The following is a 17,947-nucleotide window of genomic DNA, read 5'->3' as shown; positions in this document are numbered from 1 at the left end:
TAAGTGGACACCAGTTTTAGAAGTGCCCGCGTCTATTCCGAATGAGTGTAAATAAATCTAGCAGGCCACTTTCGTGCGGTTGTCACTTTCATTGCGCGCCGTACGTCTTGTCCCCAAACACTTGCATTATTACACTTGCGTTATAGATGTTTTAATTTAAGCCAGAATGTGCTATTTATGCTTTGAATCGCTAGCTTAGCTTAACATTTAAATACCTGGCTTTAGTTTTTATGCATATTATACTTTGTTTTTTGTTACTGGAATCATAAAAAGTGCTATAAATTAAAATGTGGCACTTTTAAATATTTAACGATTGTACTTTTTATGTTTTGGAGGGATTTAGGTTATTTATTTTTATTGCTTGAGCAGAATAAAAAAACGATTATGGCGTTTCGGAACTTTAAAATAGGGTATAATCATAGGTGGGCACAGTTAATCAAAAAGTTAACTTCGTTAATCGTTAATTCGTTAAATAAAAATTTAACTTCGTTAATCGTTAAAGCGTTTAATTTACGAAAATTTAACGCAAGTTAAAGTTAACAGTTAAAGTTAATTTTTGTTTATATTACGAGTATAAGGCGCAAGCGGAAAATGGCCATATGAATAATTTCCGAATCATATGGACCTATTTTGTCGAGACTTTCAATAGAACTTAGGCTATTTTTTTACTGCGCTTACGAAATCTCGGGCGATCGCTAATCCTATCTATAGTTTAGTTATATAATATACTAAAATATAATTTAGACAATAGGAGCGATGTACTAATGCCTGTACCATAATAATGACATAGCATGCACTAGTTACACACACTTATATACTACACTGACAATGATGGACAATTGACTTTTTCAGTAAATTTTTTTATTGACAATCCGATGTCACGGAATTAGAGAGCTAACTAAATTTAGACAACATAAATTTTCTATTAAACAGTAAGACATGTGATAATATTCAAAAGAAAACAATCAAAACTTTTGTGCAGTATTTACATTTATCTGTTACTATTTGCACCCGGATATTCATTTGCTCATACTCCAAAAACTGGACATTTAAATTTATGTATAATTTGGTAATATTTTTTTATTTTATTTTAGCTACAGCTACCCACGAACAGACATCATTTTTTAAGTACTTTTTATTTATTAATATAGATTTATTAATAAAACTTCTAACCTATATAAGAAAAGAGACAAGGACATACCAGAATACCAAACAAATCGTACTAATACAAAAACGAACACGGTCCAACCAATCGACGAAAAGGAGGTACACACTCATATAAAACAACTAAAGAACGAAAAAAGCCCTGGACCAGATGGAATTAGCAATGAAGCTTTAAAAATTGGAGCGCCAATATTACTACACCATCTAACCAAATTATTCAACATGATCCTGGACACAGAGACAGTCCCAAAGGAATGGTGCTCGTCAGATATTATCCTTCTCTTCAAAAAAGGCAACCCGCAGGACATAGGAAATTATAGGCCGATCAACCTGTTGTCGAGCATCTACAAACTTTTCGCCACAATATTACTCAAACGAATATCCCAAGAAATTGATAACTCACAACCTATAGAGCAGGCAGGTTTCCGCTCGGGTTTCAGCACTATCGATCATTTGCAGACAATAGAACAACTGATAGAAAAATACAGGGAATTTAACAGACCCCTCTACATAGCTTTCATAGACTACAGCAAAGCATTCGACAGCATCAGCCACAGCTCCATATGGAATGCACTTAACTCGCTAAAAATAAACAAAAAATATATCAACATAATAAAAAATATATACAAAAATAGCATGGGCAAAGTAAGACTTGAAACTAGTGGAGAACCCTTCAAAATTGAACGAGGTGTAAAACAAGGAGACCCGCTTTCACCGAAAATTTTTATAGCGGTTCTTCAAGATATATTTAAAAACATAAACTGGACAGGAAAAGGCGTAATGATAAATGGTAAATACCTAAGCCATCTGAGATTTGCAGACGATATTGCAATTATTGCTGAAACACCTAAAGATCTAGAAGAAATGATAACAACACTCGATCAGGAAAGCAAAAAGGTTGGACTCGACATGAATCCGAATAAGACAAAAATAATGACTAACAGCGACAAAAGACTAATACAGACAAACGGACACACAATAGAATATGTCGATAGCTACATTTATTTAGGAAAACAAGTCTCATTCGACGTAAATAGCAACTTAGAAGAAGTAACGAGAAGAATATCTTTAACATGGAAAAAGTTTTGGTCGTTAAAAGAAATATTAAAAGGAAATTATAACTTAAACATGAAAAAAACAGTGATGGACACGTGTATCATGCCATGCCTATTATATGGATGCCAAACCTGGATATACACAAAGAAGATAAAACAAAAAATAGAAAACACACAGAAAGCAATGGAAAGAAGCATATTGCGGATCAGAAAAATTTTCAAAGTACGAAGCGAGAAGATAAGGCAAAAAACAAAGATTAGAAATGCTCTGAGAGACGCACTATCAATAAAGTGGAAGTGGGCGGGTCACATAGCACGTTGCAAAGACAGAAGGTGGACAGTAGAAACCACCAAATGGAAAGGTCCATCAGGCGCAAGAAAAGTCGGCAGACCAAAACAACGTTGGGAAGATGATATAGTACAAGAGGTGGGAAGAGATTGGATCAAACAGGGAAGAGATAGGGACAGGTGGAAAAGGTTGGAGGAGGCCTATACTCAGAAAGGGGTCCAAATATTGGAATAAAAAGGCTAAATAAATAAATAAATAAATAAATAAAACTTCTAACATAAGAGGAAACTTATTATAACATTGATAAATAAACTATATAACCAATCCAGTGATACATCTCAACGCATCAAACTATACAGCTGAGATGCCTTCGATAACTTCTATCATCTAATGATCTATCGTCCGATCTATTGTTATATGTTAAATCAAGTTAAATTACTCTCAGTGTATAGAGCATAAGTTACACGACATAACAAAAACGGGTGATGTCTTCTCTCTTTCTTATCACCTATAAAATCGTTATAGTTAATTAGTAAGAATATTTTTTGAATTATTTTCAACGACATTCGATTAATTTTAAAATAAACTTTCGATATACGTAAAAAAATCGATGTCTTTTTGTAAAGGTCACTTGTGGCGACATTTCATATATTAAATTTAGTATAACACAGTTAAACATTATTTCACTAACATAATTATTTTATATTTTTCCTCATTCTTTCTCGTTTTGTCGTATACTTTTTTTTTGTAAACAAACTAATTATCTTCTCTATTGTCTTTGCGCAGCGCACGTGCATCCCCGACCATCAGAAGGGTTGGGGCCATAAATCTATCGAGTTCGTTATCGCATTCTCTGTGCGGCTGTCCATTTGATCCTTTGTTCATATTTTTGTTGTTGTTAAAATTATTTTTCGTTGACTATGAAGAAGCTCCAAAAAAACAAACGACGGTAATAAACACCTAAATCCCTTTTGTTTTTGAGGAACGTTTATTGCGTGCACATTTCGTCTTTCGAATTTTTAAATTTATTTTTCATTGTTTGTTTCTTATCTACGGCAATGACAAAAAATTCTATTTGTACGCTTTTTCAAATGAACCATAAACTATTTTTTTTTATATTTTTTGTTGTCTTTAAACTCCAACATTAAAATAAACATTTTGTCTGCAACAAAGTTTAGTTGTATTTTAGGTACGACGTTGAAGAGTAATGCACACTCGATTATTTTGATTGCTATTCAACGCAGAGTTTATCGTTTTTTAATAGATTTTGCGTCTCACGTATAACAATTATTGTATTAAGAGTAAAGTGTTTTCGAACCTTATGTTGATTTTATAACAAAGTCTTGTTCTAAAAAAAGTGATGTTAAATAAAAGAAAACCAGTTTTAATGTGAATAAAATGTAATAAAGACTTTTCGAGATATTTGTGTAAATGTGAAATAATTAATAAACTTTGAAGGTGTCTAGCGCCTAAACTTCGCAATATTTGATAGAGGTAAGTTTGTTTAATCGTCACTATTTTCTAACAAGGATTCTGTGGTACTCTTTTGATCACGTCTATCCCGGCCGCTCGGTGTATTGTATAACATGCATCACACTCGCTCGTTCTCGTTCTCTCTCGTTCTCCATTCGACTCGCCGACGGTCGCCGAACATAGCCGAACTTACGAATGTAGCCTGATGCATAATTTAAATAAAATGACAACACGTCAATAAGTGTCTATTGTAACAATTAACGGACTAAATTAACGGAAGTAGAATTTAACGGAAGTTAACAAGAGCGTTAACACTTTTTGAATTTAACTTAAAAGTTAATCCGTTAAGGAAAATGTTAACTTCGTTAATTAACGATTAACGGATTAACGAGTTAATGCCCACCTTTGGGTATAATCTTAGAGCTTCCAGAAAGGATCCGGTGAAGAAGTGCGCTGTGTAAGGTTATAAAAGAAAAACATCGATTACAACTGCGATTTATTGGTTACCAGTAACTCGAGATTCAAAGAAGCGATCATTGACAAGTATTAAAATTCTTTAACAAATGGTATTAAATTATTTATACGAGTATAAATTGTATAATATTCTTGCTTACCATCAATATAAATTTGATACAAAATATTTACTTCAACTTAGTAAAAAAATCAACTTTGTTAATTTTAAAAGAAAGTTTCTAGAATAGTAAAGTAGTACATAAGAACTTACTGTGTGTGGGAAAGATTTTCTTCAACGACTTCTCAAGAACGAATCACTTAATCGAATTCGTTGGAGTGCGTAATTACACTCTATAACATTTAAGTAAACTAGGTTTATAGTTAATTTTTCGTGTACGTGTTTGCTCGCACGCTTTCCCTATTTAATTTTCGTATATATAGAACGTAGTTAGGTTTTATTAAATTAATTTTAAATACACCTTATTTAAAGTTTTGCTAACTTAACTTATCAAGGGTTTCAATCGCTAATAGCTTAATCATCTTGATACAATTTACTTACAGTTGGAGATTCGAATATTGTCTTGAAAGAGAACAAGCATCTGCGTAAATTGAAGCTTTAATTATTTGGAATTAAGAAATATAATTAATAATTTTTACACCAACTATCTTTTGTGAGGCGTTATTGTGTTACTATTGATATGATTATTGTGTGTAAATTGACTTTGTACAGAGCAGTTGTTAGCAATAGTAAATATTATGTCCATTGCAATTAATCAATGCAACTTTGAGTACACATACACTGGCCGGTGCGCTGTGCCCACACTCGTTAGCGACCTCACTTGTCACGATGTATTGATAACCTTAGTTAATATTCATAGAATATTCACAAATAATATTTAAAGTTCTATGATTCGTTAACTGTATATTTGTTACCAAAATCACTGCTATACAATAAATAGATTGCAGTGATTGCTTTATTATTAATGTTTGATAGGTTATTTTGTTACTTTTAAATTTAATTTCCCGCCTATATACTAAATATTGGCCATCCTACTGCTCTTTGACATTTTATATTTATGGTTTCTGTTATTTCTTCTATCTGAAATTTAGTAATAACTAATTTTTTTAAGAAATATTTACATACTTTATTTTGTTGGAGTCATTCTTTTTGAAACATGGGATGTTTATAAATCCGATGATATTTATGATCGGATGTACGAACTGCGTGATTCTTTGTAAATAATATCGTTTACACACTGTATTATTGTTGATCTATAAATATGTTACAATCATTGTAAGGTAATTACATAGCCACGTGCGTCGGCCGCATACTCTTGGACCGACTCAACAAATTCCACAAGCATCAGTCAAATCACTTCTCACGATATTCTCAATGGAAATAAGAAGGTTGTGAGAATTGAAAGGTGAATGCAATAAATAACAAATAAACATTTTTTGCTTACATGAGTAACATACTTCTAATATATAGTGCGACAAACTTTTCTGGCTTGATGAGAGGGGTGCTGTTATCATGGGTACTTCGGTCAGAGGACTTATTTAGACATAGAAAATAACACACAAGATAGCAACATTACGACAAGGATTTTGTGACAGGCGTTAATGTGCTATAATGGTAATTAAGAGTCACTTTTGCACACCGGATCATATTTATCAAGCTATACAGTTTCTACCAACTTTCCTAAAGGTCGTGTATTTTTGACGTCTTTCGAGAACTTCATTTATATAACTTAGTGATCGGATGGCCTGTGTTTAAATCTTGTAACATGATCGAATTCCTGACGCCGCATTCTTACTGCCTTAGAAAGCTAGACTGAAGAAATTTAGAAAGTTTAGTACAATCAAATATTATAGACAGGTGAGATAGTCTTACAACTAAATATGTTGAAGGTAAGAGTGATCACAAGAAAGCTCCATTTTCAGAAAAAAATTACAAAAGACTTTTCTATATATTTATATTTTCATAGTAAAAAAGTAAACAGTTAGATACTGTTTAGAGGTTAGTTATATAAACTGATTATAATATATAAATGGGTTAATGTTATATAATATCTTGCAATTTATTACTCTTAAATTTCCTTTGATTATAATTCTCGTACATATGAACGGTAACAACGATCCTACAAAGTACAGTTTTTATTTTTATATTTTTTATAAAACAAATTACATATCTTACGAGCTTGAAGTCCAATAAATGTTAAAGTTTTTATATAACATAGTGGTCGATTGCACATCCATATGGCGTTATGTTGTAGTGTAAGTCGCACTTCCTTAGAAAAACCATTCCGCTGTTGAAGACATTAACGTGGCGTGAAATATTGACGTAGATAAATTGTTCCGGACCTTAGATGTATGCAACGACAAAGCAAACTATTGCTTTTCAAGGGAAACTAAATGATTTTTTAAATAAATTAAGATATAGTTAAAAATTACAAGAAAAAGAAACAGATTTTAGTAAAAATAATGTTTTTAAATGAGATCAAAGATACAAAAACTACAAATACTACATTTTGTTTGATTGACAAGTGTTATTTCCTTTTAAAAGTTCCCAACATTAACGAGTCTAACCGCCTTATTACAAAAAATCTCAACAACTCTGGTTTAAACCCGAATTACGTAGTCTAGCTTAATCTCTAAAACCATGGTCTAAATGAATCCGTATTACAAAACGTAGACCAAAGCAGAACTTCATAAACTAAGAATTTGAACCACGGTCAATCGATTATGACAGATAATCATTCGCTCACTAAATGTCATTCGATAATAAACGTTCCGTTTCTGCGAAAGTTGTAACATCTGGCTATCTTTTATCGGGTATGTATATAAAATGGAATAGAATAAAGCACGTCAAACGGAATTCTTTCGAAAGTGCCCGCCCCGCGCGATCTTTGCTTTTACGTGTGTAATTGTCAATAAACTAATTGAAAATGGATCAACGATATGCAAAATGATCTGCAAATTGGACTTCTGAGAAGAAAGTAAATAATTAATTACCTACTACTTCATTTACTACTACGTTTAAAAACTTTCTTTAATCCGGAAGAATTATTTAATTTTTAATATTTTAGGAAATACTGCGTCAATTAGTCGCACAATCGTGCGTTACTTTTTCGATCCACTATTTTTTCCGCAAAACGTTTAGTAAATCGGTACTTTTTTCTTAAATCTTCATTCGACAATTCGACAAAAGGATCCAAACGAACTCGACGTTTATTAGGTTGACGTGACATTTCTAATATTGGAGATGTTTCAATATCTTCAATGTCTTCCATGTCCATTAAATTAACCAAATCAGATTTTTAACAAAAATCCGATAAGGCACAAAACTCGTAACTAAGCGGATAGCAAATTCAAATGAATAACCTTAAATTTTACACTTTTGATATAAGTCTAAATCTGTGGTCTAAATAGTTAAACCTGGGGACGCAATGGTTTAAAGTTGTTACCATAGATAGTCCAGGTTTAACGTTAAACTAAGTTTTGTAATATGAATTTTAAATAAACCACTTCGAATGTAGGTTTAAACCAGGTTTTATTGTTAGACCACGTTTTATAATAAGGCGGTATATGTTTAAGGGGATAGAGGAAAAAATATTATAGGTGTGGAAAAAAATCTTATCTGTAATATTCGAAACAGTTTGTTATGAGAAGAAACAGGTGTCCTGTCGACAGAGATATAGCTTTTTGCGTTGCTAATTTAAAATCATTTAATAACTAAATATATCGACACGACGAAATTCAGACTTCATGGTTTTTCAAAAGCGATGTCGAAAAATTACCTTTTCAAAGTAATAATAAGGTAAAATATAAACATTGGGGTGTTATTAGCTTTTTTACTATTGAATATAATAGTTGCACATTTATCAGTGTATAATTACATGTATAACCTAACTTTTGTTTGGGAAAGATATAATTGAAATATTAGGTCCTTACATATGAAATTGGCGTTTTGTATGGGTGGAACAAAAAGTCGAATATTTTTTAATATAATATATTTAATTAATCAAAGTATGAACCATTATTTTCTATGCACTTTTGCCATCTCATAGGTAGTTCATTGATCCCTTTACTAAAAAAAACCAGTCGGACGGGAATCAATAAAATCTTTGAAGGCGATTTGGACTGCCCCATCGGAGTTGAATTTTTCCCCTTGCAAGAAGTTATCCAAATTTCGAAAAAAATGGTAATCTGTTGGAGCAAGGTCCGTGGAGTACGGAGGATGTCTTAGACTTTCCAATTGAAGCTCTTCTAATTTAGTAGCCGTCTGTTGCGCAGTGTGTGGTCTAGCGTTGTTGTGAAGCAGCAGTGGCGTGGAGCGATTGACCAGACTAGGTTGTTTAGCCGCTAGCTTTTCCATCATGGTTTGCAATTGCTGACAATAGACATCAGCCGTAATAGTCTGGCCAGATTTGAGAAAACTGTAATGAACAATACCGGCACTAGTCCACCAAACGCTAACAAGTAACCTTTTTGGGGTTAATTTTCGCTTGGGGCAGGATTTGGCTGGCTGGCCAGGTCCAACCATTGCGTTGAGCGCTTCCGATTATCGTAAAGAACCCATTTTTCATCACAGGTAATGATTCGGTTTAAAATACCTTCATTATTGTGCCGGTTTAGTAATGTAACGCGACAGTCGACGCGCGTTTGCCGGTTTGCTTCAGTCAATTCGTGAGGTGAGCTTTTTAATCTTCCCAATTTGCTACAAGTGAATTAAAACAGTTTTATCACTAACATCGCAGCCTGCAGCTAACTCGGACGTGGTTTGCGATGGATCCGCTTCCACAATAGCCTTCAACTCTTCATTATCAACTTGAGTCTCAGGCCGTTCACGGGGCTTGTTCTGCAGATCGAAATTTCCAGAACGAAAACGTTGGAACCAAAAACGAACTGTGTTTTCTTTTGCAACACGACCGCCATACACATCAATCACCCTTCGAGTCGTTTCCGCAGCACTAGTGCCACGGTGGAACTCGTACTCGTAAATAATGCGATATTTTAAGTTTTCCATTTTGTAAAATGAGTGACGCAAACAGAAAAAAACAGAAGAAAAAAAACAAATGAATGACGGTCATCGAACCACAAATACATGAGTCTATAGCTGTACAAATTTGAATTTGGAATTCCTTACCAAAGAGGAGAAATTCGTGATTAAAGTGGCCAGTACGAAAAACGCCAATTTCATATGTAAGGACCTAATATATATAGCTTAGTATTATATAACTTGTTAAAATATAAGATGCAACAGTGTGTAGCGTATGTGACGAACCAAAACAAATGTGAGCAACACCGTTACCTCACTTCACGGAATTAAATGAAGAGGAGTAAAAAAAAATAACAACCGGCAACGGTAAACTTTGTTCGCTGCGTAAAGTCTCATTCACAAAGAGGTGGTGCCGTTTGCACGAGTTATAATTGTTCAGTATTTATAATTGTGAATTGTGATTAGAATTATTTATTGAAAATATTTACGAACGAATGGTTTTTAATTTTTTTTTGCAATATATGTTTTTTTTCATACAAGGAAATTTTAAAGTTTTGAGTGTTAAAACACGATACTTTTAGTGTGTGAATCGGCCTTTAGCTGGCAGCAGCCGGTCTGCAATACGCCCGTGCGATGCAGTTCAAGATGCTCCGGAGTTCTAATAAGTCAGCAATTAAAATCAAACTGGACCGCAGTGCTAGTTTCGAGACTATTGTGCGTGAAATGGTTCTAATTAAAACGACACATTCATTCGCCTCGCCTTTTTGTACATACATTCATGTAATCGAGAACATCAGATCATTCTAGATGTAACAAAAAATTCATTGACATTTCTTAAGACCGCGTAATCTTATAAGTTGGTCAGAAATAATAATAAAAATAAAATAAATAAAATAAATAATTAGACTGACTAAAATATTACAAAAACTTTTAGATTCAGAGACTTTGTTTCAAATAAAACGCAATACATAAATTTAATAAAACTCGTTTATAATATGGGTCTATTCATTGGCAATGCTACAAAAAAAAAGAAAAAAAAATGTATTCTACATTTGTGCAGAAGACCGTATAACTAAATTGCTGTTACATATTACATTTGAGTGTAAGAACGACATCGGTATATTCGGTACTCGTATAAATCAATTACGGAATTATTTCTGACACCGATAAAACGTTGTAAGACAGAAGGGCCGTCGCTTTTTAAAAGGGCAATAAATAAGTTGAACTCGGTCGGTTGTCAACTTTAGTGTATTCGCATGGCACAGTTCCCAGTGAAAACGTTTTCATCTCCTATACGCACGGGCACCTTAGTGCCGCGCTTGTATCACAACGGATACGTTTTTAATCTTGTATTTATTTAAATACTAGCATTTGCCCGCGATTTCGTCAGAGCATTTAAAAAAAATCTTAGTAAGTAGCTTATGTGTTCTTACTACATCTATGCCAAATTTCATCCAGATTCGTTAAGGCATTTTGGAGATACGTAATAACAAATATCCATCCATCCAACCTTACGCATTTATAACATTAGTAAGAAATATGAAATACGATATTAACACGAGAACGTAGATTATACAAGGAAATATCGTTCTAACTATTCAAAGATACGTAAGTTTACAAAATAATACGCTTAGAAAAAACAAACATAGCGTGCAGTCGTACTTAAGACTCTAACGTTATTAATATAGATAAACAAAGAAATAGTACGTTAAATCAAATAATTTCATAAGCAAAATTGCGTTTTCGTTTTAAAGTTTTTTAAGTCAAACCTTCTTCGGCGACGTTAGTAAATCCTAAACCAAAGTTAGTATAATATATACTAATGGTACAAAGCGGTAAAAATACGAAAAACCGTAACTCCTGAAATTCAAGAATTTGTTATTTTAGAAAAAAAAAACGCTTACAACGAAATAGATGTGTATTATAATTTATTTATTTGAGAAAAAACACAAGCTCTCGGGGTAATAATCAGTAACACGGTACACATCATGAATCTTGATTCCATAAAAGATAAGAAAAATAAAATTTTAACTTCCAGGTATCAGCGGTGAACAAAACAATGGCTAAGAAAAAGTCGGCGGCTAATGTATAGCTTTTGTTGTGTCCGCGCGATCGACTCAAAGACGGGAACCGTGGGAGAGGACGCGGGAACAACTCATTCTGTGCCCACTTTGTTCACATGGTCTGATATACAAAAACCAAATCTCATTAGTTGATGTGAAAAACATCTATTGATCGAGCAACTGACTGATAACCGGCCGGTATTTGTAACAGCAAAGTTACGATGATTTTAATCCAGTATTTTTCACCAGTATTCTATTCTAAATCATGAAAGACATTTTAAAAGTTATTTAATGTGTTATTTTAACAGCGATAGTCGTTATTTATAATTAAGTTTATTAACGTAGACGTAAATTGACGTGAATGGAGGCGAGCGCAGCGTGAACGCGACACGGCTTTCACGCTGACTCTTTGAAGTTATATCGGCTTCGGCTTACGAGGCCTTTCCACACCTTAATTGCTGCACAATCCGAGGTGTATTTGAATGTTTATTTTTAATACATTTTACTATTTTATTAGATCGTTTCCGATGTAATTTTAATAAACTTATTAAAAAATGTGGAGTAGCAATGACGTTCTCCCAGCTTAAGCAAAATGTTACTAAGCTCGCCGAGGGCACTGCCATGTACTCAGGTTTTAGTTGACCATGCTTGAGAAAATTTGTTTAAAATAAACATCATTTGTAAAAAAAAGTATCGTCCGGAATTGACTCTATTGAGTGTAGTAAATAAATAAAAAAATTGCAATTTGTTATAGTAAAAGTTTTGATTTGAGATAATACGTTACGGTGAAAGCGGTTTTATAAATACTTTTATTAAAAAAGATAATATGTCCAATTGAATTGAAAGTACCTTCGATTAAAGCTGTTTACATAACGCTAAAATAACCGTAACATAAATTAATTTGAATATAAAAAAAAACTAATTATTATACTTTCCTTTGTTTAAACAAGGGAGTTATATGAAGTATGTTTTTTTATTTCTTTTCAAGTACTGTACTGTATAAGTAAGTAAAAGTAGGTATAGTAAAAGAGATATAAAAGTAATAAGCTGGTAGTTTTATGAGTCGCGAGTGCGCGTTTGTTCTGCGACAGGTTCCGTTCGCCTCGAGCGCTCGTTCCAATGTCAATGCAATCTCTTCTATCACTACGACGCTAAAAGCCCTTTTAAAATAATAATAAGGCTATTGAGTGAGTTTTAAAAATATATATCTCATCAGTATGAAACACACTTGAATACAGTTAGGTGGTTTCTGAACCAATGAGATTAAAATTTACTTTTATAATTTGTAACTGTATACAGTTAGATTAAAATGTATTGTTGATGCTTGTTAGTATAATGCATTGTTACAGAATATAACTGCACAGCGTGTACTCATCTGTTTAGTTTCTGTAATCTAATCTTCAACAAGGCGCGCGCGGTACGGACTATTCGGTTTACATTACGACCTGTGTTAGTAACATTGTGACAGCAATTGTGCTAAACATCACCTACAAAGCTATTAGTTACAATGAAGCTAAAACGCTCTTGTTCTATTTAGTATAAACAACTAACATTCTTCTTTTAAAGGATAGGATCCTAATATATATTTAAAATAAAGGTTAAGTAAATTAGCCTTTTCCTTCTTCCAAAAATGTGAATTATGTTTTGGTTAAAAATCGTTATAAAGTTTTACAATTGTGGTAAATACGATGAAACATATGATATCATTGGCATCAATAGAGTAGTTAACCTACTCGTCGGCCTTTTGTTCCCTTGTCCCTTCCGTTGGAGCTTTAAGGCCGCTGACCCAATGCAGCACGTTATATGAGTAAATCATGCTAACATCTATGATTATCCAAAAATATATTTAATTCTTCTTTAATTTGAATCTGAAAGGCTTAGTGGCTTTTTTTCATCTAATTTTTGCCCATTCACAATAAATCACATTGATTATAATTTTAAGTTACATTTAAAATTGAAATTTAGAATCAAATAAATTGAATTTAATATTGTGAGATTTAGTCCACATAAAAAATTATACCTTTTGTTTACTGTTAATTTGTACAAGACGAACTTAAAGTTATCGGATTATGGTCATAATATCTGGTCCATTTTAAAACTTTTATATATTTAACAGATATGTATTATAACTTTGTATAAAACCATATTTGATAGTAACGTCTGTTACAAAACTAGCTTTACGTTCAAGCCTTTTAAAGTGCGTAGTATCTATTGCACCAATGTTGATTTAAATGTGTAATCCAACTCGCGGCTTCTGATTTCTTATAGATTGTGACATTTGTGTTATCATAACACAGAGAATAAAACACCGCCGATGTACGATAAATGCAAATTCAAGAAAGACAACGAACAGGTGGGAATTCACACTTTAAGCAATACCTTCAAATACATATCTTAATTGTACTATCAATGATTATATCATTTTTTTCTACATAATTACAAATTATCGTATCAATTTCAATAAGTATTAGATTTGTCCTAAGATATATGGTATCGTTCATGAAATATAAAGATTTCCTTCTTATGTGTTCGATGCTTGTAACAAATTGTTTTTAGTGATGATCAATTATATTTGTTTATAATTCCTTTTTATTAAATAACCTTGAAAATAATTGTGACTGACTCGGTAACAACATATTAAATCTTGCCTATGCGAACATACTGTTTTTATTATATTTTTTAAAGCTTTAAAAGTATGTTTTCTTTAATTTATGTTATTTTTAATGTCGTGTAAAATAAAATGCAACTTAGTTTCGTCTATATTATATTAAGGTATTAATTACTTAAACATAACATGTAATAGAATGTGATGAATGGATTTATTACATTCGATGGAATAATTTATAAGGGACATGTAAACAACGAATCGTAATAATATTGACTCGTGTTGTTTGCGAGACAAGAACTATCAGAATTTGTGAGGACAATTATGATTATCAGTATCCAATTGCTCCAATTTTTGTACATGACACTAACGTGTACAATTGTAATTTCATAATCCGCAACCAAGGAAGGCCTAAGCTTGTAAAAGCCTAGAAAAGACATCAACGCATGCCAATATGAAATTAAAGCACACATTTGGTTCGTGTACGTCTGATAATAAAGCCGATAATTAAATGGTTATTAATGAATATAAAACGCTTAGAATTCTGTTTAAAACTCATTAAACGTGCTTCATTTGCTTGTGAACAATGCGATAAAATTGTTAAATTATTTCCTTAATCGCATTTAATTGGTTTTGTTGCCAGTGTGAGATATTGTGAAAAAACTGACGTTTACCTTCAGATCGTGTTTAAAAAAATAAAAAAAAAAAACTTGGTGTCGGTCGTAATATTTTAGGATAAATCAAAAATGAGTTGTGGGTATCGAAACGGATATCTTAGAACTCAAAACAAATCAAGTGACATAGAAACCGATTGTGTTGCAGCGCACGACCTTCGGTCGGCGATGCAGTTCATGGCGCGATCTCCTCTCGTCTGCATAAATCAGCTGGACGACACTTCTACATAAACATACATTGAAATTCAACACGCACTCACCGTAAACAGACGGCCGTATTGAAAATAAACCGTACACCTCCAACTTGCAGAGTCACAGAACAAATTGAACAACACAACAGCCGCTGAACTGTCAGCGAGATAAATAAAATGAAAGTATTGTAGAACCAAAAAAACTCGATATGATAATATCACCACTTCATTCACGTTACGTCGGAGCGTGCGAGTAAAGTTTGGGTCGTGCGCGGGCGCGGGATACGTGCAGCTTACACGACTGTTACTAGTCGAATGAACTCCGCTCCGAGTCGCAGTCGGAGCGAACTCGAGCGGTGCGTACGCCGCGCCCGCCGCGCCCGCCGCGCGACACACGCGCCGCTTCCGCGACCCATCACAAAATAAAACTTGACAACAACGCGCATCTCGAACTAATATGCATTTAATCAGATATCTGACAGCATCCGGTGGGGAAGGAACGGAATCTGTATGATGATTCTTTTGCGTATCATTTCACTTTCGGCAAAAAATGGGACGTTAATTGATTCTCGTGATTAAATAAAGATAACTACATACAGTAGAAAGAATTTGTTGTAAAAAAAAATTATGCTTTATGTTCTAAAGCTTAATAACTTTTAAAGTCTTATTTTCTTGATTTGAATAACTTTATGTTGTTTTATTAAGGGGTTTTCATTTTCTTACATTTTTAAAATCTTATTAGATTTTTATATATGTGATGGTATTAGTATAAAATATGTTAATATAACTAAGTTACCCTAGTTATGACTTAGCTGTATTAATTTTAAAAGAAAAAAAATACATCGCAAAATAATCCCACCACTTATGAAATGCTTTTGCGGCTCAAGAAAATTACATCGTTTAATCATGTCTTTTTATTTTACGACTATCTCGTAAAAATACAATGTTACCATAGAAATCTGTACTCATTTCTTTTACGTCGATGTTATGGTGATATTTTCCCTTACTAAAATTGTTCACATATTTTTATTGACCATAATCTCGGGAAAGAAAGTAATTAATTAATGTTACACTTGTTATTTTACTAAGATTTGCTTGTATTCTGTATATAAAATAATATATAGTCAATAATAAATATTAGGTAATTAAATTGATATATTGTAAACCAACCTCTTAATTCAATTATCGTGTAATTAATTTTACACATTGCAACATTGTGATTATAATAAAATTTCCACATTGCACCCACTCTAGAGAAATATTAATAGTGAACATCCTTAAAGAATAATTTTTGTTATTATTTTATTTCAGCAAGCAATAGTTTCAAAAAATCTAGTCAACAGTAGAGCTGATGTCTAACTTCGCAACTCTCTGTTGCAAGACTTGGCTCATAAAATAGCAGCGTGAGCATCTTCTATTGTTCAATGTAATAAACGTTGATTGTTTGTATAAATTAGAGTTTCCATATCAATTAGAATAACAGTATTTAAATTCCATAATCAATAGTGAATGCGTCAATTGTAGACCGACAAACGTATTTGACCCGGTGGGCATGAATGGAACTAAATTACAACAACTCACTAGTACTCTCCTGTCAGTGTCCAAAAAGCCTCTCGAGAATCTTATCTCACTATTTGTCTTGTTATGGCTTAATTTTTGTGTCTTTTTCTATGCAGTAAGTAGGTTCCATATTTTTTTTATTATACAACTATGATAGCAGCGCCTCTTCTACCGGGCCAGTTAAGTTTATTGCTCTATAAATAGACATATTGATTAAAGAGTAGATAAGTAATAGTACTATTTTATATGAATATATAGTTTGAATCAATGTTATTCAACGATCGTGTTTACTTAATGCTCATATAATGTTCTGGGAAGATTTTAACATGATAATAGGTTACGAGTATAAATAAACATGACAGGGTTCAATTAAGCTAACATAATATCCATTAATTTGTACCTACTCGGCGCCTCTTATGAGGTCAGTTGTATATACGTCTTATAGAACTTTATAAAATAACCGAATCTCACGGCCGCGTTGTCGAAGGTCTGCCCTTGGCGGTATTTCAAAACCAGAACGTCTTAGGGTCCGATAAGGAGCGTATCTCTTTCTAAGGCCAGCAACGCATCTGCAGTTCCTTCAATGTCGTGGTTGACCATGGGTTAAGTTCTCTTCGTTGTTCTCGCCGCTTGTTTGCCGCCTTATCTGGGAAAAATAAAACGCCATCATTGCTGAACACTTTATTTTTTGTATCTATGCGATAATTCTGGTATATGAGATACAAACTAGATTTATAACAAACAAGTAAAAAAAAGGAAACCACAATTTAGACAAAAATAATGACTTTTCTTATCCTCAAACTTCGGTTTCCAAAACGTTGTGGTGGGTCTGAATATGCGACTAGGCTATTTTACTATGTGTTTCCAATTTACGCAGTATTGGTAGTTAATTTTATAAACGTTCGTTAGTGGGTGAAAGCTTGTTTGCCGACCAATCGGGTCACTGGGTGTTAAGTGATTAAAACTAGTTACATAGATCTGCTGTTCGGTCCACTAGAGGAGATAGTCTTTACAATTATTCGGCATAATGATTACATATTCACATTTAAGTCATGAGTATTAAAGAAAAAATCTTTTATTCAAGCCGAGCTCCGTCGAATAGCAATTTTACTAATATAATATGCCTATGTGCTCTTTCAGATTTAACTAATGACTGATATTTATGTAAACTATTCAAGATGTAATAGATAGAATCTTAATTTATATCCATTACTAGCTGTCGCCCGCGACTCCGTCCGCGCGCAGTTAAAAAATGGGGGGGGGGGGGTATGAAAAATAGATGTTGGCCGATTCTCAGACCTACTCAATATGCTCACAAAATTTCATGAGAATCGGTCAAGCCGTTTGGGAGGAGTACGGGAACGAAAACTGTGACACGAGAATTTTATATCTATATATATAAAAGAAAGTCGTGTTAGTTA

General features: G+C 33.0%; 1 protein-coding gene across 1 annotated transcript in view; it reads right to left on the bottom strand.

Annotated features, from left to right (window-relative positions):
• The window catches only part of LOC106717493, a 38,555-nt gene extending 23,292 nt beyond the window's left edge, over positions 1-15,263 (bottom strand). The window contains exon 1 of the mRNA XM_014511364.2: positions 15,036-15,263. The gene's annotated coding sequence lies outside the window, so the exon portion shown is untranslated. The remainder of the gene's footprint in view (positions 1-15,035) is intronic.
• Between the last annotated feature and the right edge of the window lie 2,684 nt (positions 15,264-17,947).

Source organism: Papilio machaon, chromosome 10 (genome assembly GCF_912999745.1).
Source record: "Papilio machaon chromosome 10, ilPapMach1.1, whole genome shotgun sequence".
NCBI lineage: Eukaryota > Metazoa > Arthropoda > Insecta > Lepidoptera > Papilionidae > Papilio > Papilio machaon.
Note: the sequence above shows the minus strand (reverse complement) of the source record. Positions and strands in the feature narration are given on the sequence as shown.